Here is a 7458-nt window from a genome sequence, read left to right on the forward strand (position 1 = left end):
CTTGATATGGCCGATAGCATTCATATCTTGCACCGCATAGCCTTGGTACGGCTGATTGCATTCATGTACTCATCAACATGATTCTGCATTATTCTAACATTGTATTCTGAGCACGCTCATATTACGCACACACTTACACCGCCCTCTAAGCTTTCTATAAGCTTATGCACGATTGATGTGTATAGGTGACGCCAGGATGCAGCCGTAGCTTCACCGCAGTAGGATTGTGCAGATGAGCTTCAGGAGTTTTCGTTATTATCATTTTCTTGTATTTCCCTTCATACGCATTGTACTCAAAGTTTTTTATCATAGTGGATTGTGTGATGGTGTTATTATGGTTATTGTTCGTGGGTTATGCTTATGGTTATGCTTATACTGAATCAAAATCATGTTTGAAATCCTCCTTGTAGGATCTCAGGATCGGAACCTGGTGTATGGGTGTCGGGAGCCAAGAATGAGGTACTATGGAGGCTGTCGGCGCCAGATTCGATGATCGAAAATTTTGTGAGCCCGATTTCTGAGTTTGGGGCGTGACAATAGAGGACGTGCAAGTTTAAGCTGATAAATTCTATTATACAGTAGATTTTATTATTTTGGATACTCATCTCGTCATTAATGCAAGCGCTTAAATTCATGTCGTCCTTGGCTAGTCATTCATAGCAACATCAAATGCCATAATTAATTGTAGGAATGGGATCATGAAATTAACTTTTGTGAACATAACATTAGAGTTGAACATATTTAATATGCGTAAACAACCCAAGGATGTTGATGATGCCCACGAAGTAAATGTGATTGATTCATTCATGGAAGATATGTCACTTTTAAATATATACTTTGACATTCTAGAGACATGCTTGGCCCAGTCCCCTTATTTAGATGATGATATGATTAGGGAGATGGATGCCTTACTTGATGCTACACCGGTACTTGAAACTAACCGATGGAGGCCAAATTTTGAAAAAATTTCCTTAAACCAATATTATGCCTTTACCATTTAGTATTAAGGCACCGAAGCTTGACCTAAAACCATTACTCGCTAATCTTAAATATGCTTATTTGGGTTAAGATGAAACATATCCAGTAGCGATTTCTTCCCACTTGGATGAAGAACAAGAGAGTATGCTTATTTCTACTCTCAAGAAACATAAATGAGCCCTTGGGTGGATGATTGTAGACCTTAAGGAAATCAATCCTTTGATTTATGCTTATCGCATTTACCTTGATGATAATGCAAAAACATCTAGAAAACTACAACGCCGGTTAAATCCAAACATGAAAGAAGTGATTGAATTCGAGGTGTTAAAGTTGTTGGATGAGGGTATCATATACCCTATATCCGATAGCAAATGGGTCAGTCCAATTCAGGTGGTACCTAAGAAGTCTATGATCACCATTGTAGCCAATACAGAAAATGAACTCATGCCAAGTAGAGTCACTATTAGTTAGAGAATGTGCATTGACTATAGAAAATTGAATACCGTCACAACAAAAGACCACTTCCCTTTGCCTTTTGTTGATCAGATTTTGGAAAGGTTAGCCAGTCATTCCTATTACTGTTTTTTGGATGGATATTCAGGCTACACCCAAATAGAGATTCCCTTAAGGACCAAGAGAAGACCACATTTACATGTCCATTTGGCACTTTCATATATCGAAGGATGCCATTCGAAAAATGTAATGCTCCCACCACATTTCAGCAATGCATACTGAGTATTTTATCTAACATGGTGGGGCAATTCTTAGAGGTTTTCATGGTCGATTTCTTTGTTTTTGGCACATCTTTTAGCGAATACCTTAACAATCTTAAACTTGTGATAAAAAGATGTGAAGAAAAGAACTTTGTGCCGAATTGGGGAAAACGTCATTTTATGGTTTAAAAGGGAATAGTCCTTGGGCATATCATAATGTCTAATGGAATTGAGGTAGACAAAGTCAAAATTGATTTATCTCTAACCTACCTCCACCTACGAGCATACGCGAGGTGCAATCTTTCTTAGGACACTAAATTTTATACAAGGTTTATAAAGGAATTTAGTCTTATCTCTAATCCTTTGTGTAATCTTTTTCAAAAGGATACCCCCTTTGAGTGGAGTGAGGAATACCAGAAAGTTTTCACCAAGCTTAAGGGCATGTTGACTAGTGCTCCCATTATGCAACCACCGGACTGGAGTTTACCTTTTGAGATCATGTGTTATGCAAGCAATTATGCTATGAGGGCAGTGTTAGGCCAGAGAAAAGAGAAGAGGCCTTACGTTATTTACTATGCAAGTCAAACTTTAAACTCTACCCAAGTGAATTGTTCCACTATAGAAAAGGAACTCTTAGGCATAATGTTTGTTTTGGACAAGTTTAAGTCCTACTTGATAGGATCTAATATCATCATTTTCACTTACCATGCTGTGCTAAAGTACCTTCTTTCTAAGAAGGTTACTATGCTATATTTATTCAGATGGATCATATTTCTCTAAGAGTTCGACATAGAAATACGAGATAAGAAAGGAGTAAAAAATGTAGTGGCCGACCATCTCTCTCAGCTTAATTTATCAGATTCCATAGAGATGACTCACATTAATGACATGTTCCCTGATGAAAACTCTTCAAAATCTCCTAATTACCTTGATACATTGATATTGCTAATTATCTTGCCACGGGAATCACGCCTATTCATAGGACTGCACAAGATAAGAAGTTTTTCAACGAGGTATGCAAGTTCTTCTGGGATGATTTACATTTATTCAAATATTGCCTAGATCAAATCATTAAGAGATGTGTCTCTGATAATGAACATCATATTGTCATCTCCTTTTGCTATTCTCATGCTTGTGGTGGCCACTTCTCGGCTAAAAAGACCACAACGAAAATTCTGCAGTGCGGCTTTTACTGGTCCACTATGTTCAAGGATACACAAATTTTGTAAAGCATGTGAATGTTGTCAGAAATTGAGAAGATTGTCCCATAAAAATATGATGCCACTGAACCCCATTCTTATCATTGAAGCATTTGATTGTGGGGCATCGATTTCATGGGGCCATTCCCTCAATCCCTTAGAAATATCTACATTTTTCTCGCTGTAGATTATGTCTCTAAATGGGTCGAGGTAATTCTGTGTCGGAATAATGACCATCACATAATCATTAAGTTCTTAAAAGAAAATATTTTATCTTGATTCAAAACTCCTCGAGTCATTATAAGTGATGGAGGAACTCACTTTTGTAACAAACCATTTGAAGCTTTGATGAAGAAATATGTTATTTCTCATAAAGTGAGTACCCCCTATCATCCTTAAAGAAGCGGTTGAGCTGAAATTTCAAACAGGAAAATAAAATATATTCTGGAGAAAATGGTTAACCCGGATCATAAGGATTGGTCACTTCGATTAACTGATGCATTATCGGCTTACTGTATGGCATACAAGACCCCTATTGGAATGTCTCCCTTTTGACTTGTTTATGGGAAGGCTTGCCACTTGCACGTCGAGTTGGAGCATAAAGCGTATTGAGCGATAAAGAATTTTAATTTCAATCTTGATAATGTCGGCTTGTTGGGCAATTTACAATTGAATAAAATTGAAGAAATCCAGAATGATGCATATGAAAATTCTAGAATTTATAAGGACGGAATGAAGGTGTTCCATGAGCATTCTTCAGAAATCTTTTACGCCTAATAAAAAAGTGCTTTTGTATAATTCTAAACTTCATCTTTTTTTTGATAATTTGAGGTCTCGTTGGACCAGCCCCTTCAAAGTCAAAATGGTCTATCCTCATAAGGCTATCGAGATAGAAAATTTGATGAATGGTAACATTTTTAAAGTGAACAGTCATCATCTTAAACCATTTATTGAGAAATTTGATTCAGAGACTATGTCCATCCCTCTTATTAATCTTGTCTATCAGGATTGACCTTCTAGTCTAATGGAGGTCCATTTATCCTTTTACTGTTTTCTAATGATTATGATTAGGATTTTGTTTTAGTTTTATGTTAGTTTAGCACTAATCTCTTTAGATGATGAAGACTTCATACCATATCATTGTTCTTCCTTAGGTATTATCCTTCTTACTTACTCTTTTATTTTCATTATCTCATGTTGATTTTATTATATATTTTTTACATTGAGGACAATGTAGATTTTGGGTTGAGGGTGAAATTAGGTGAACTAATCAGTATTTTCAGACTTGGGCAAATTCTTGAATTTTTTTTAAAAAAAATTTTCAATTTCAAAACTCTTTTTGAATATTGATATTCTATATAATTAAATACATTTGAGTATTATAATAAGATATAGAATAACTTTTGAAAATCTGGAGTCTAGTTAATTAGTCTCTTTTTGCCAAGCTTCGATAAAGGCGAACCATTGAATCATCGCAAGGGTTGGATAGGACAAGGTAGGGATGGTCATGAAAGCATTTGGTAGACCTGATCATATATAGATCTTATCTCAATAAGATGAAAGTAAGAGAGAACCTTTGGACATCAACCTCCTTGGAAGTCTTGTATGAGAAAAAGAGGAGAGGGTAAAGGACAAATAAAAGAAGATGGAGAATTCTTTTGTCCTCTTCCGTACGATCACATGGGTAAAGATGTGGACTTTACCTTGTGGATAGCTCCTAGGTATGCATGCTAACAGGCATGTGACACAACTCTTAGCCTTCTTTTTTTATTAGAATCGATCAGGGAGAGACCTCCTACTTTAGAGAATTGCATTGGCAAAAGCATCATATGATCAAAGGGAAAATCTTAGGTAAAATTTCTATTGTTGGTTTATTCATTTTTTGGAATATGATATTATCTATGTGAGAATCTTATGCTTGTGTCTTTCTAAAATCGGCAACAGGAGGCATTCCAGGTATAAACAGTGGGTGTATGCTCCTATCAACTTTACCGACATTTGAGTAGGGTGCTTTTAAGTATATTCTCCGTTCAAGGTACTCGGGAGCATTCCTCACTTGCTTCCATGGTTTAGTATACCAATTATATCAAATTGGACATATCTATCTACTAATGTGATTTCACAACTTAAGTTGTCCCAGTAAAGTAATTTGGCTTACAATTTTGAATGAAATTTTCACTAATAAGGTAGTCAAGGTCTTCTATAACTTGAAACTAACACAACTACATGCACAAAACTTAGTACAATTATCCCAAGGGACTTTAATCATAGCTTTGACTAAAGTAGGTTTTTTTTAACCAACATAGTTTCGATGATAGTTTAAGTGGGGTATCAATTGGGGTTTTAAGGAACAAAAACCAACATGCATTTGTTGGGGAGCCACAGAAGCACATAAAGATGAATCAAGCAAAGAACTCCAATCGCTTAACCAATTCCAAATACAAACAAACAAAATTTTATATGGAAAAACCCTTGCGGGAAAAAACCACGGCACAAAGTGACAGTAATGCATTATGAAAGCAGAAAATTAAAAGAGACAGAGATTACCTGATTCGAACAAGCCACGCATGTCCCTTTCAAGCTAGGCTATTCTCTTGAAACCCTAGGAATAAATTAGAAATACCCCTTGATACTCCCACATCCCAATTACACCCGTATATATAGCCTCTATGAAAATCACAATTGAAAACAGAAAAAAATCCCGCACTTACGCAATTATGCGTGCGCGCTTGATGGCAGCTTCAATGGGACTTCGATGGCATCGAGAAAACACCAAAACGTTCCAACAACAAAACATGGATTTTTTGAATTTTTTCGATGGTATAGAGCATCCTTCGATGGCATCGACCTATCTGTTGATGGCATCAAGCTATCTGTCGTTGACATCCATAGACCTGTTGATTTTTAGATTTGAGACATCAACAACAATCTCCACCATGTCTTCAATCTACATTATTCATAGCTCATTTTTCCTCATCTCTAATTGTACCTTGCATTATAGATCTACCATCACTTCTCGTGTACACTGTCTTCCTTTACGCCTTTGCCAAGACCAGAAAAGTTGCACAGAACTTGAACTTCTCTGTGGGAACCACCTTAATGAGCATGTTAGTCAGATTTACGCTCATGTGAATTTTCTCTAGAGTTATGTCTCCTTCCTCATGTACCTGTTGGATAAAATGGTGATGTATATCAATATGTTTAGTATGTGAGTGATAAACAAAATTTTTAGTCAAATTGATTATGCTTTCACTGTCACAATTAACCTGCATGACCTCCTTTTGAATTCCCAACTGATTTATCATTCCTCTCAACCAAACATCTTCCTTCAATGCCTCCATCACTACCATATACTCAACTTCGATCGTGGAAAGAGCCACTATAGATTGAAGCTATAACATCCAACTGATTGCTTCACTCGCTAACACAAATGAGTAACTGGAAGTCGACCTTCTATTATCCACATTGTCCGCATAATTAGAATCCACATAGCTTACTAACTTGGCCCATGATTTCTCAAAAGATAAGACGTAGTCATGCATACCTCGAATGTATCAAAGTGGTCATTTCATTGCCTCCTAGTATTGTTTACCAGGGTTAGACATGTATCTACTAACAACACCTACCGCATGTGAAATATTCGGTCTTGTATAAACCATGACATATATCAAGCTACCAACTGCACTCGAATAAGGCACACAAAACATATCCTGCTTTTCCTCATCAGTTTTAGGACATTTCTGAAGATAGTTCGAAATCATCCATGTGTGGAACACTAACTAGCTTTGCCTTGTCCATCTCATACTTTATCAATACTTTCTCAATGTATTCCACCTAAGGTAACCATAACCTGTTTCTCTTCCTGTCTCTATGTATATTAATGCCAAGAACCCTCCTTGTAAGACCCAACCCCACAACACATAATATTGTTCGCTTTGCTGAAGCTCACGGATTTAAAACGCATCATACCTGTTAAGAAAAAAACCTAACTTATAGCCACCACAGCTTCAGACAATACTTCCAATGTGGGACAAACTTCTACCTTCACTGTGTGAACAATAGCCTGCTAGCCACCTTGGGGCCCACCCATATATCGCCCAGCCAGTATGCCCGCCCACGTGTAACCATACAATGATGAGTCGTGACATTCTTTACAGCCCCCAAATCTTTCATCTTGAATGTCCCTGATAACTGAGTCTTTAGTAAGTCAATTTCAGACATGTTATGACTGGCAATAAGCATGTCATCGACGTACAAAATTAGGATAATTAATTTCTCATCACTCAGTGTCTTGTAATAGACACAATGATTATATTCACTTCTAATAAACCTCTAACTCACCATGAAAGAATTAAACTTTTTATACCACTACCTAGGTGACTGTTTAAGTCCATATATTGACGTTTTTAACCTACAAACCTTGTTCTCTGCCCCTTTTATTTCGTAACCTTCTAGTTACTTCACGTACATCTAATCTTTCAATTCTCTATGCAGGAAGGCAGTTTTCACATCCATCTACTCCGGCTCAAAATCTTATTGGGCAAACAACACCAATACGAATATGATAG

The sequence above is a fragment of the Magnolia sinica genome, chromosome 17 (genome assembly GCF_029962835.1).
Source record: "Magnolia sinica isolate HGM2019 chromosome 17, MsV1, whole genome shotgun sequence".
Taxonomy (NCBI): Eukaryota; Viridiplantae; Streptophyta; class Magnoliopsida; order Magnoliales; family Magnoliaceae; genus Magnolia; species Magnolia sinica.